The sequence below is a fragment of the Cucumis melo genome, chromosome 4 (assembly GCF_025177605.1).
Source record: "Cucumis melo cultivar AY chromosome 4, USDA_Cmelo_AY_1.0, whole genome shotgun sequence".
Taxonomy (NCBI): domain Eukaryota; kingdom Viridiplantae; phylum Streptophyta; class Magnoliopsida; order Cucurbitales; family Cucurbitaceae; genus Cucumis; species Cucumis melo.
The window spans coordinates 11,831,562-11,847,193 of NC_066860.1; positions in this window are offsets into that span (position 1 = coordinate 11,831,562).

Consider the following 15,632-nt stretch of genomic DNA (forward strand, 5'->3'; position numbering starts at 1 on the left):
GTATATCTTCTTCTTCAACCATTAATCAATTCTTTTTCGTATTGTTCTTTCACATAAATTATTTTCTGCCATTTCTTTGCTTAATATTTTGACTCCACAATCAAATCTATCACCATCTAACTTTATTTATCTTGATCTATCTCGGTACAAAAAAGTTTGAATATATGTTCATTTCATTTAATTTAATTATCACTCTCATTCTATGTAACTTAACACTAAATTTTTTTGTAAATAGATGGAGAGCAAAAAACAAACATCATCAACTAGCAAAGGAATTAAATCTAAAGGGAAGGCAAAAAAAAAAAAAAAAACAAACATATAAAGAATGAAAAAGAAGTGAAAGTAACAAAATAGAATGTCAATGTCTATTTGTATAATGCTCTACTTTGTCTATCTCTGTTAGATTGCACAATCTTTGTCAATTATTATCTGAACGTGCTCTATTTTTGTCATCTTTGCTATGTCTTTGTAAATATATGTTTGTACAGTGTTTTTTCTTGTTCTATTTTTGTCAATGTCTATTTATTAGCACTAGCTATTAGTTTACAAAGTATTGTTTAGTGTATCTTTTCCACAGGTCAAACATCATCCAAATGACCTAATTATGGAAGATGAATACAAAAACCTTAGATTTATTACATACTACAGTTTAGAAACATTGAATCTAATCAAATCAGGAATAGACCAAGCAATTCTTTCTAGAGTTTTAAACAACCCGTTTGGCCACTTGCTCAACATTAAAATAGCCAAAATATCAATGTGATTCCTAAGTTGTTTAATAAGGAAGCAATGACATACAAAAATTCCAATCTTCTTACTTTCAACTTCAATAGACACTAGATTATTTAATAAGAAAGAATTATGTTTGGTCACTAGATTAAAATAGCGCAAATTCCCAAAGTTAAATCTAGGAGAAAGAAAAGTGAATGGTTTGAAAAATGTCATTTTCCCTCGTGAAGACTTTATCAAGGAGAAATATAGAGAGAATTTTTAAAACACTATGCAATGAGGAAGACTCACTGAAAGAAAAATTAGTTAATCTCTATAACTTAGAAGCCTTTTTAATTTCCAAGCAACAACACAACTACATCAATCTCCAACATCTAGGCATATTGAATCATGAATAAACCTTCAAAGACTATCCATAGGAAAGATTATCCTACATTATAACATATCAATTCTTCAAGAAAACATCATATAGCGACAAGAATGATGTATACCTTCAAGGAATTCCCTAAGCTTTAGTCTATTGGGATTTTGAGACAATACCAAAACTTTTCAATTTTGACGTTGGATTTGAAAAGAAGATTGGAATTTAAAGGCTAACAACTGTGACATGGGAGTGTTTGGCGTCAAGTGATTGGAGGACTCTAAAAGAAAACATTTTTTAATCTAAGGATTTAAGTAAAGTTATAGCATTTTCTATCTTTGTCTATTTAGATAGACAATGATAGATTTCTATCCACGACAATGATAGATTTTTATCCATAGGATAGACATGGATAGAAGTCTATCATTGGTTATTAATATTGTTGCTACTTTTTCACTAACCATCTAACATCATTTTACTTGTAGTTTTATATGATGTCACTTTTGGGTTTTATGTCTTAAAACTCGTAGATAGTAAATGTAATATGTTGACCATTATTAATAAAGTGTTATTATTATAATTTCCATAAAGCGATTATTGATTAGTCTATTAGTTTTTTCTTAATAACCTAAATCTAATAAACTAACATCCTAAGTTGTTTGATGAGTCTTGAACAGTATGTAGAGACATACAAAGGATCATTGTTCGAGATACAACTTAAAGGGTCTATAGTACAAGGATAAGGTTGGGTAGCTTATCCTATTAACACTATGGATACAACTCACTTTGTATTTGATACTAACACAATGATCCAACGAGTTCGTGTAGGTGACATGCGAGTAAGGGTATCCTATACAATGAGTTTGCATAAGATCGGACCACGATATAGTAACCACTAGATGTACCTCAATTAACTAGTTAGGTTTCTATTTCATTAAGATGACGTAAGTAACTTAATCTTAATCCTAAGTGTATTATGAACTCTTGTTCACAATGGATTGTCCTTTGATTTGTACGGGTGAGAATGACTAGATTTTTTACTCAATATACTTTATCATTTTGGGGACAAGACTGAGTGAGCAGTTAGGAACGTAATCACACAAGATGGAATTCACTCATTCCCGACTTTATAGTAAGTAAATGAGTATTTTCTTAAATGGTGTCTCCGAGACTTGAACAAAGGGTCCTACCCTCTCTATTGCACGAAAGGGGGTTTCTGTTTATTGGTTGAACCATAAACAAGTTGTTCATCGGAGGAGCACTAGTATTTAAGGACTAGAAGTAACCTAGAGGTAAAACGGTAATTTGACAGAGCTGGTGTTATGAACATTTGTGAATGACTAACATATTGTTATTGGTATATATACGTGGACACAGAAGGTGGGCAGGTCGTGGTAACATCCAAGATAAAAGAGGGTGGGCAGGTCTCAACCATATGATTAGGTTGCTCAACCTTAGAGAACACTAGATGGCTATTGCAGCTCATATGAAGACATGCATATCCTTGTGTTCGACTCTATGCCCAACTATATCGAGCAAAATATTGTTCACCAAGCTCCCAAATCTGTTGCACGGTGCATCCCATCATTGTCGATATATAGCCATTGGACTGCACTTGGTAATACCAAAATTCAAATTTGACCTATAATCGATAATTAGATCCAAAGAGACATTGCAACATGGGAAGATGTTGGATTGTAGGATATTTTATGCTAAGTTTATTGAATGCTTTGTAACAAATGCAAATACTAGTAGTCTAAATGTAAAAAACATGAAAATGTTTAGATAACAGTATGTGGCAGAATTTTAAACAAATAAATTCTTTTGGTAAATTAAGTGTTTGTTTCGTTTATAATATGCTCGTACAACTTTTATTTTTTAACTTTACTTAGCTTTTGACTTGGTGTTTTTATTTGTTTAAATACTTTTAAAAAACAATCATGTAAATATATATATATATATATATATATATATATATATATATATATATATATATAAGTCAAAATGATCGCTTATATATCTAAACGATCGTGTATCCTACAAAATAAATCTAAACAATCGTGTCACCAAGTCTAAACGATCGTGTTATCAAAGCTAAAGCATCTTATAATGTATCATACACTACCACATAGTTAAGTCGAAATGATTTTTTAACTAAAACTAATCAATCATGGGCTTAGATCCAAACAATCGAGTTATCTATCCTAAACGATCTTGTGGTGCACTTTACACGATCATATAGTCAAGTCTACATGATCTTGTTATTACATGTAAACGATCTCTTAACTAAATCTAAAGGATCCTATTACTAAATCTATATGATCTTGTAGTCATTCATCAACTCTAATGTCATACATTTGTACATATATGTATTACAATGAAAGAAAAAAAAATCACATATTTTCATTAATTGTTCAAAATTTGCTTACAAGTTCTACTATTGTGCCTTTTACAGTTACAATTAGAACAAGCGCATGTGCACATGGAATTTTCTCATCATCCTATACTCGACAGTTACAAGATACCAAGATTAACTCATAATGAACTGTTGATTTTCATCCATTACTTTGTATTTAGTGATACTAGTTGGATCAACCTAATAGATAAAACAAATAAATAGAAATTAAAAAAAAAAAGAGAGAGAGAAAATATGCACAAATTGACATAGATAGACATAGATAACCGTCTATCTATATCTATCTGAGACAGACATAAATAAAGTTCAATCTCTGTCAGATAGACAGAGATAGCAATCTATCTAAGACGAGCATAGATAGATTGCTATCTTTGTCTATCACGAAGATACAAACATAGAAAAAATATTCTTACCAATAAACTTCTTGACTTTTCGTATTCTAAACGCAACATTTTCTCAGCCCAAGAAGTCAAAGGAGTCTTCTTTGTAAAAGTAAATTTACTTCGTTCGTATAACCACTTTTGCTATACACCTCTAATTCAACTAAGCATGGTAGTCACAGGTAGTTCTTTAAAATCTTTAAACACTGAGTTTACACCTTTTGCACAATTTGATGTCATCATTTTGTACCTTCTATTTATTTCATGTTTTCATTTTCATTATTAACAATGCTTAGAGGATATGTCATGCTAGGCTATAAATGAGTGACTTAATAAGCGGTTAGGATAGTGTGATGTGATAAAAGATGCATAACCTACCTATGTGTTCCTGATTTCATAATAATATGCACGTAGTACAAGTTTTCCTTTCTATCACACAAGTGTAAACGAAAATAGGTTTCCTAGTAAATCCAAGTTCGATGTAACACCCCGAGTTTAGGATGGAAACAAGAATAAATCGATATCACATCTGAATAAGAGGGATCCTGAGGACATGAAAGTAAGGCTAAAAAAGACTTGAATTAAAAAGTTACTACCTATCAAACAAGGTGCACCTTCCTTTTCGGTGACTTGATTATAAGAACTCCAAAGTTAAGTGTGTTTATCTTTGAGCAATTCTATGTTGGGTGATCTCCTGGAAACTTTTCTAGGATGCATGTGAGGATAAAGCATGCTGAAAGGACTCGTGTTGGTTTGTGGAGAGAACTTTCACTCTAATAAGCCTTTAAGACAGTAAGGATAATGTTGTCAGGTCGTAGGGAATGCAGAGGAATGTTGGAGATCCAAATTTCAAATCTTAGTCCGAATCTTGGGTTTGGGGCGTTATAGATTGTATCAAAGAGGAACCTCTTCTAATAAGGTGTGGTTCGGGGACGAACCAAGTGGAAGGTGGTGGACATGTACAAAAACTTGTGGATTTATCATGAGGGCTTTCATTGAGCGACTAATAGGCAACTAAATAGGGTTATGCGATAAAAGGTGCACTCTTATTCATGCGTTATTAAATTGCTAAAGATATACGTTATCGTGTAAGTTTTCCTCTCCATCATCCAAGTATAAGCGAAGAGAGGTTTCCTGGTAAGTCCAAGGTCAAGCTCCTAATTTATCATATCGAACAACTAAATCATGTGGTATAAGCTATACAGTATAATTATGAACAATATACTAATTATCGTAGCTATTTACACTATTGTGCTTGGTGGTGCAATATGAGCATGACGAAATGGAAAAATGGGTTATGAATTCAATATAGACATGGCGAGGAGGAAAAAGTTTAATTGTCTAAACGCAATAATTTGTGCTTTAATACTTCAAGGCGATACAAAGCATATATTAATTCAGAATTAGGGCGAGCAACCTCTTAACGCTTTTGCCATACTTGCTCGTCTTTTGAGATGCAAATACACAAAGTTAAGTTATGATTTATATATGATCATCTTGAATGTTCTATTAGTAACTTATCCTTAATTAAGGCAGGCAACCGTTAGGTGCTATCGCCACACATATCATCCTCTCGGTGATGTATGCAAAGGATGACTTTGGCGATAATCAGTATAATCTTCTCGCCACTCGCTTAGCTAAATGTTGGTTCTTACTTGTCAGGCAATTACAATCTATATTGTAGATACCATATTTTGGCCATTTATTTTTTATATTTATTTTATTTTATTTATTTATTTTTGTTAAGTTAAGTTGATTTGAATTTAAATTTATTTATTTTTTTTTAAAAAAAAAGGAAAAAGAAAACAATAATTAAATTTCATATCTCCTCCCTGTTTTCTCTCAACCACTTCCTCCACAAGTCCCACGATTTTTTCCCTCCTCTTCACGATTCTTCCCACTTTCCCACTCCCGCAAACACGATCCTGCCTTCTTCTTAGCAGTCTTAAAAAACTACTATCTCAGGGCCTTATAAAAACAAAAGAGGAGATTTTCTTTAAAAAAAAAAAGGAAAAGCAGGAGAAAAGTAGATTTTTTTTGGAAGAAAAGTAGATTTTTTAAAAAAATGGGAGATTAGTTAAAAGGGTTAAAAGAAAAGCGAAAAACTATTCTGACAAAAGATAAGCTTTTTTTTTCTTCTTTTTCCTTTATTATAACATAGATTGTTTTTCCTTCTTCAAATTTGTTTTGTTTTTAATTTATTGAATTGGTTTTACCAAGCCTTTAATTTTGTTAGGTTAGACCAATTGAATCTATTCCTTCATCAAATTTTTGTCTATGTTTTATTTTTTTAAATTTTGTTAGTTTATTTTAATTTTGTTAGTGTGTTTTAATTTCTTTAGGTTTATAGCGTTCTAATTTTGTTAGGTTTAGACCAATTGAATCTATTTTTCATTAAATTATGCCTCTACTTTGTGTTTGAATTTCGTTAGCTTTTTTAGGTTTAAGCCATTTGATTTAAATTTGTAAAATTTAAGGTTTAATTTGGTTGTTTTACTGTTTATTAAATATGTTGATATTGATTGATTAGATTTGTTTAATGGCAAAATACTTATTTCACCACCGGCATATTATTTACTTTCCAAACATTATTTATGTATATATTTTTAATATAGTATATTATTTCCAATATTTTATTTTCCAACATGTGGATATTATCTCCAACTTGTATTATTTGACAACCTATATTGTTGGTTGTATTATTTGCCACATTTGCCAACTGCTTTATACTGTATTATTTTCCTACATGTAATTCTTCTATTTCCTATTATTGTTGTTATTGTTGTTATTGTTGTTATTGTTGTTATTGTTGTTATTGTTGTTATTGTCGTTATTGTCGTTATTGTCGTTATTGTGGTTATTGTGGTTATTGTTGTTATTGTTGTTATTGTTGTTGTTGTTGTTGTTATTATTATTATTATTATTATTATTATTATTATTATTAGTTTGAGAGTAATGTTCATTTATGGATTTTATGGTTAAAGTTCCATAAATACCTGAAATTTCTCAATTTTTAAAAGTTAATTAGTAAACTATTTTTAAACAAAATATATCAACAATTTAATATTTTAAAATGGGACTGAGTAGTGTTTTCTTTGGAATTCATTAATTCTTTAGATACATGAATTTTTCATTAAAGTCCTATGACGGAGATCGAAATATCAAAGTTTGATATTTTAATATTCTTGAGGTAAATAAAAAAATTTAAATAAAAAAAATTTAAATAAAAACATATTAATTTTTCTTAGGTATGAATTGATAACCATGAGACATTTAAAAAATACCAAATAAAAAACTTTGTTTTGTGAACCTCCTTAATTTAGTTTAAAAGATAAATTTTGGTGATAATTTTTATGGGTGTTGTAGGGTGCTAACACCTTCCATACACATAACTGACTCCCGAATCTTAAATCTGAATGTACGTATACCAATATTTTTTTTTTGGTGACCAATCACACCTTAATATGATTGGTGGCGACTCCAAACCTTTTAAATATTAAAGATTAAATTAATGGGGACTCGGCCGCTCCGCGTCGCAATCACGTCGCGATATATATCATTGTTCTTCTCTCGAATGTACAATGTTAAGACATCCGCATTTAACTCAGCAAAACTCATAGTACATCTATTCTGATTCTCTAAGTATTAAAACACATTTCATTACTAGCTAGATAACCAAATAGATTGAACACGGAAAGAATAAGATATATGGAAGAACGAAAGAAGAAATGCATTGCTTTAATAAAAACAACTTTAAGCCTCTCGGTCATGGAGTTCATCTTACAAAAGACCATAATAAAAATACAAATTGGAATACAAGAGAAGTTGTTACGCCGCAGAGTCTAATTTCTCATACTCTTTGGCTTTGATTTTTGCTTATTGATGAGGGGGAAGATGGAGGGGATGATTCTCTCTCTTGTTCTAAGCTCTCGTCTAAAACTCAAGGGAAGGGAGAAGACGAACGATGTAAGAACTTGCTCTCCAGCCAAAATGTGCACACCCTGTTCTGAAGTGAGAGGCTCTATTTAAAGGCGAGAGTTAATGTTGACAAGACGCCACACGCCATTAAGGCCTTTGAAAAGCTACAACAGTGCTGCGGAGACGTCCTTTTCTCCTTTCTCTAAATTTCTTGCCAACCAATTTTGTTTACTGGTGCCTTAAACACCTGGCTTGAACGTGTTTTCTTGCGTAGACGTGATATTGTCGAGCTTTACTTTTTTTTACCTAAAATCCTGCGATCAGAGACTAAAGCATAGTAAAACAAGGATAAGGTTCTTTTGTATCATACATTTCGCAGATTAATCAAATTGTCTACTTTTTCCTCCAATTTCTTTTATTTTCATGCGATAAGACTTCATTATTTTACCTAAAAGACTATAATAACTTGTATTTCTACAAGTTATCATATGTAACGCCTCAAGTTTATGAGGGAAACATGAATGAATCAGTATCACATTTAAATGAGAGGGATCCTGAGGACATGAAATAAGAGTATGAAAGTAAGGTTAATAAAGACTTCAATTAAAAAGTTACTACCTATACAAACAAGGTGCATCTTCCTTTTCAATGAATGATGACATGATAAAACAAATTTCAATGTGGTAGATGACATGACAATGACGTGACAAACATGAATCAACAATAAGATGACGTGACGGGTTGTGGAAGAGAGATAAAAAGAAAAGGAGAAAAGAAAAGAAAAGAAAGAGAAAATATTAGGACCTTATAAAATTGCAACATGTGGATTTCAAACTAAAAGTGATAATCATGAATCCTTTCCACACTCCATTTTCAATTTTTCTTTATTTTCTATCCTCGTTTAATATCAACCATCCATTTTTTATCCCTAGACCCAATGGTTGAAGTTAAACCCTTCTTTTTTTTATTATCAATCCTTCATTCATCTTTTAAGCCACATTTTCTTAAAAATTAAGAGAAAATTTTCAGCAACTTACTCTCTATTTGATCCATCATCCAAGTGCTAAAAGAGACTTAGTTCCTCTCATTCTTCTCAATTTTTGTAAGTGTAATTGTTAAAAGAAAACTTTTGAAGTGTTCTAAAGCAAAACCTGTGAATCTTACTTATTTAGAGATGAATTTTTTTGTTCAGTTTTTCATTTGGATTTTGTATTGAGTTGTGAGTGCACCTTCGTTGTGTGAAAAAGAAATTGGTTTGATCTTGAACAAGTGAAAAAGATCTCGGTTTCTCTTTAGCCTAGGTAAAATAAAAAAAGGTAGTGTAGGTTTTGTTCTCACTTGAAAGAAAACTATTGTCAGTAAAGCAACCAAGAAGCTTGGAGAGTGGATGTAGGTGAAGAGATGAAAATCCTTTCTAGCGGAAGAATTACAGAGATCCAATTTTAATTGTAACCTTAACAAATATCAATACATTCGCAAAAATTACAAAACTAATTTTTATGGTTAAACATGCGGTGAAGAAAATATAGAGAAGAAGAACTTACTCTCGTTGACGACTCTGAATCTACCAAACACTAACTTGGGGCACCACGACTTGGAAACCTTCCTATTCTCTAATTGAGATGGTTTATGGGAACCAAAATTGGATTGAGAGAATTTTTTCAGAGAGAAAGTTTTCTAGAGAGAATGCGATGATCCTTTTTTTCAAAATCACAGAACGCCTTCTGTGTTTTTTTTTTTTTTTTTGTTACACAAAGAATTCCCTCTTGTCTGAAGAAGAGGGAAGTTAGAGAGAATAAATGGGAACGTGGAAAAACCACCCACGTTCCTTATTAATTTAATAAATAAATATTAAATTAATATATATTAAAATAAATAATTAATTATATTAATTAATTAATTAATTAATTAAATCATATTTAATTAATATTTCATTTAAATCATATTTAAATGAATATCTCTCGCATAACCTATAGTTTTAATTTAATTAATTTAATTAAATCAAATTTAATTAAACCAAATTAAACTAAACTATTAATTAATCCTCCAATTAATTAATTTCTAAATTAAATATCTTATATTTAATTTAATCCAAAATTTGAATCATATTCAAATATAAATTTCTCTCATAACTTATAGTTTTAATATGTATCACATACACATTAAATTTTAATCTATAGTTTTAATATGAATCTAATTCACATTAAACTAATATTTGAACTCATTCAAATTTTTTATTCTCTCGTAATTTAATTTTGAATCATATCCAAAATTAAATTTATATAATAAAGTCTAATTAAAATATAAACTTTATATTATGATGTATCAATACACATTATATTAACTCCCAAAGTAAATTTTAACATTTTAAATTACAACCAATATAAATAAATCTCATTTCACTTTATGAGCTAGGAAGGAGACCTAATGGACCTACAGATCAGAAGCTACAACGATATGAGATTAATTAGCTAAACTCATTAACCACATTAATCAATATTTGTTAATTGTGTGTACACTCCACTAAAGACTCACAGTTGAACCCTTCTCACTGTAGATATATTTCTGTGTCCATGGATATAGACCAATACCAGTAAGTTAGTCCTTCACAAGTGTTCGTAACACCAGTTGGGTCAAATTACCGTTTTACCCCTAGGTTACTTCTAGTCCTTAAATACTAGTGCTCCTCTAATGAACAACCTGTTTATGGTCCAACCACTAAACAGAAAACCTCTCTCGTGCCATAGAGAGGGTAGGGCCCTTTGTTCAAGTCTCAGAGACACTATTTAAGAGAACACGTATCTACTTATCCTAAAAGTGGGAAGGAGTGAATTCCATCTTGTGTGATTATGTTTCCAACTTCCCCCTCGGTCTTGTCCCTAAAATGATAAGCATATTGAGTCGGCAATCTGACCACTCTCACCCGTACAAATCAAAGGACAATCCCTCGCAAACAGGAGTTCATAATACACTCAGGATTAAGACTAAGTTACCTAGGTCATCCTAATGAAATAGAAATTCAACTTGTTACGAAGTTACATCTAGTGATTACTATTTCGTGGTCCAGTCTTATGCAAACTCATTGCATAGGATACCTTCACTCGCATGTCACATACATGAACGCATTGGATCAATGTGTTTGTATCAAATACAAAGTGAGTCGTATCCATGGTGTTAACAGGATAAGGTACCCAACCTTAACCCTATACTATAAACCCTTTAAGCTGATCTTGAACATTGATCCCCGTATGTCTCTACATACTGTTCAAGACTCATCAAATAGCTTAGGATGTTAGTTTATTGGATTTAGGTTATTAAGACAAAACTAATAATATAATCAATTGATTATATATTTACTATCTACGAGTTTTAGGACATAAAACCCAACAGTAGGCACATTGCGAAGGAGAAATTTTTCCTCGGATGGACATTGTAAGAGAAATTACCTCAAATATCTTGTTGAGAAAAAGAATGAAAAAAAAAGATATATATGATTTACTTGTCTTAGAAACATGTTTAGTGGAAAATGATCAAAATGTCTGGATACTTGATTCATGAGCCGCTAACCATGTTTGTTCTTCTTTACAAGAAACTAATTCCTTCCAACAGCTTGATGAGGTGAGATGAGACTTAAAGTTGGAAGGGGTAACGTCATTTCAACTCGTGCAATGAGAGCGGCCAAGTTGTTTTTCAAAAATAGATTCATGTTTTTGGAAAACTTGTATATAGTTCCTAAAATTAAGAGGAACTTAATTTCCATTTCTTGTCTTATTGAACATATGTACTCAATTAATTTTTTTATGAATGAAGCATTCATTTCTAAGAGTGGTGTACATATCTTTTCAGCTAAACTTGGAAACAACTTGTATGTATTAAGACCTAATGAAGCAAAAGCAGTTTTAAATCATTAGATGTTTACAATTGCTAACACTCAAAATAAAAGGCAAAGAATTTCTTCAAATAACAATACTTACCTTTGACATTTAAGATTAGGTAAACAATGGACTTCTAAATGAGTTAGAAGATGATTCATTGCCTCCATGTGAATCTTGTCTTAAAGGAAGAATGACTAAAATACCTTTTAATGGAAAAGGTTAAAGAGCCAAAGAGTCCCTAAAACTTATACATTCTAACCTCTGTGGTCCGATGAATGTAAAAGCTAGAGGAGGTTTTAAATACTTCATCTCTTTTATAAATGATTATTCAAGGTATCATTATTTATACTTAATAGGACTATATGATAGAACATGGAATCCAATCCTAACTGTCAGCACCTGGTATACCTCAACAAAATGGTGTATCAGAAAAGAGAAATAGAACACTGTTAGACATGGTTCGTTCAATGATGAGCTATGCTCAATTGCCTAGGTCGTTTTAGGGGATGCAATAGAGACTACAGTTCATATCTTTAACAATATTTCCTCGAAGAGTGTTTCTAAAACACCTTTCAAGTTATGAAGAGGACGTAAACCTAGTTTAAGTCATTTTAGAATCTGAGTTATCTAGCACACCTGTTAGTAATAAATCCCAAGAAGTTGGAACCTCGTTCAAGGTTATGTCAATTTGTTGGTTACCCTAAAGAAACAAGAGGTGGTCTATTCTTCGTTCCACAAGAAAACAAAGTGTTTGTATCGAAAAATGCTACTTCCTTGGAAGAAGACCACATGAAAGATCATAAACTACGAAGCAAATTAGTATTAAATGAAGTTATTGATGAATAAAGAAGAGTTATTGATGAAGCTAGTCCCTAATCAAGAGTTGATGAAACCAACACATCGGATAAGTCTCGTCCTTCTCAATTGTTGAGAATGCCTCGACGTGGTGAGAAGATTGTATCACAACCTAACCTTACTTGGGTTTAACTGAAACTCAGGTTGTCATACTAGATGATGACGTTGAGGATCCATTGTTCTATAAACGGGCAATAAATGATGTAGACAAGGACCAATGGGTCAAATCCATGGGCCTTGAAAGGAAGTTTATGTACTTCAATTCAGTGTGGGAGCTTGTAGATCTACCTAAAAGGGTGAAACCTATAAGGTGCAAATGGATCTATAAGAGACTGAGAGATTCAACTGGGAAGGTACAAATCTTCAAAGAAAGACTTGTAGCAAAAGGGTATATCCAAAGGGAAGGGTTTGATTATGATGAAACTTTTTCCCCTGTTGCTATGTTAAAGTCTATAAGGATTCTTTTTTCCATAACCACATTTTATGATTATGAAATATGACAAATGGATGTCAAGACTTACTTTTTTTAATGACAATCTTGAAGAAAGTACCTTTATGTCTCAGCCTGAGGGATTTATAACCCAAGGCCGAGAACAAAAAGTTTGTAAGTTGAATCGATCCATTTATGGGTTGAAACAAGCATCCAAATCCTGGGACATTAGATTTGATACTACGATCAAATCTTACGATTTTGACTAAAATGTTAATGAACCTTATGCAAACAAGAAAATCAACAAAGGTAAAGTAGCTTTTTTAGTACTTTATGTGAACGATATCCTTCTCATTAGGAATGATATAGGATACCTAACTGACGTTAAAACTTGGCTAGTAGTCCAATTCCAAATGAAAGATTTTAGAGTGGCACAATATTTCCTTGGGATCCAAATCATAAGAGATCGTAAGAACAAAATGCTATCATTGTCTTAGGTAACCTATATCGACAAAATGTTGATTAAATATTCGATGCAGAATTCTAAGAAGGATTTATTACCTTTTAGGCACGAATTTCACTTGTCTAAGGAATAATGTCCTAAGACACCTCAAGAAGTTGAGAATATGAGACGACATATTTCTTATGCCTTAGGTCTGGGCAGCTTAATGTATGTTATGCTTTGTACTAGACCAGATATTTATTATGTAGTAATGTGAATAGCCAGTAGGTATCAGTCCAATCTAGTGGTAGACCACTAAACGACGGTTAAAATTATTCTTAAGCATCTTAGAAGAACGAGAGATTACATGCTTGTATATGGAGCTAAGGATTTGATCCTTACAGGATACACTGACTCTGATTTCCAAATCGACAAGGATTAAAATCCACGTCGGCATCGGTGTTCACCCTAAACGGAGAAGCTATGGTATGACGTAACATCAAGCAAGGATGTATTACAGACTCTACTATGGAGGCTGAGTACGTTGCTGCTTGCGAAGCAACAAAAGAAGCAGTTTGGCTCAGGAAATTTCTATATGATTTGGAAGTTGTTCCAAACATGAACATGTCCATCATTTTATATTGTGATAACAGTGGGGCAGTAGTCAATTTTAAAGAATCTTGCAGCCACAATCGAGGGAAACACATAGAGAGGAAGTATCACTTGATATGAGAGATTGTACAATGAGGGGATGTGATCATCACCAAGATCGCTTCGAAGCACAACATTGTTGATCCGTTTATGAACACTCTTACGACTAAAGTGTTCAGGGGTCATCTAGAAAGTCTAGGTCTGCGAGATATGTACGTTAGGTAGTTTAGGGCAAGAGGGAGATGTGTAATGGGTATGAGGATGTCCTAGTTTATTGTATTTGTAGATATTACGTTTTATGTAATATACTTGTACATTTTACCATTTCTAATGTTTGAGGATTAATTTATTACGTAGATCCCATAGAGACTAGAATTTTGGTCCAATAGGAGTTTGTTGAGTTTTATGTCCTAAAACTCGTAGATAGTAAATACAATTCATTGACCTTTATTAATAAAGTGTTATTATTATAATTTCAATAAGTGTTACTGATTATAATATTAGTTTTGTCTTAATTATCTAAATCCAATAAACTAACATCCTAAACTGTATGATGAGTCTTGAACAGTATGTAGAGACATACATGGATCAACATTCGAGATCAGCTTAAAGAGTGTATAGTATAGGGATAAGACTGGGTACCTTATCTTGGTAACACTATGGATATGACTCACTTTTTATTTGTTACAAAGAGAATGGTCCAACACGTTCGTGTAGGTGACATGCAAGTGAGGGTATCCTATGCAATTAGTTTGCATAAGACCGGACAACGAAATAGTAACTACTAGATGTAACTCCGTTAACTAGTTAGGTTTCTATTTCATTAGGACGACCTAAGTAACTTAGTCTTAATATTTAGTGTATTATGAACTCCTTTTCACGAGGGATTGTTCTTTGATTTATACGGGTGAGAGTGGTCAGATTGCCGACTCAATATGCTTATCATTTTAGGGACAAGACCAAGTGGGGAGCTAGGAACATAATCACACAACATGGAATTCACTCCTTCCCAACTTTAGTGTAAGTAGACGAGTGTTCCCTTAAATGGTGTCTTCCAAGACTTGAACAAAGGGTCCTACCCTCTCTATGGCACGAGAGGGGTTTCTGTTTAGTGGTTGGATCATAAACAGGTTGTTCATTAGAGGAACACTGATATTTAAAGACTAGAAGTAATCCAAGGGTAAAACGATAATTTTACCAAACTGGTGTTTCAAACACTTGTGAATGACTAACTTATTATTATTGGTCTATATCCGTAGATAAAGAAATATATCTACAGTGAGAAGAGTTCAGTTGTGAGTCTTTAGTGGGTGTACACACAGTTAACGAATATGATTAATGTGGTTAATAAGTTTAGCCAATTAATCTCATATCATTGTAGCTTCTGATCTGTAGGTTCATAAGGTTTCCTTCCTAGCTCGTAAAGGGTAATGAGATTTATTTGTATTGGTTGTAATTTGAAATGTTCAAATTTACTTTGGGAATTAATATAATGTATAGTGATACATTATAATATAAAGTTTATATTTTAATTAAATTTTTATTATATAAATTTAATTTTGGATATGATTTAAA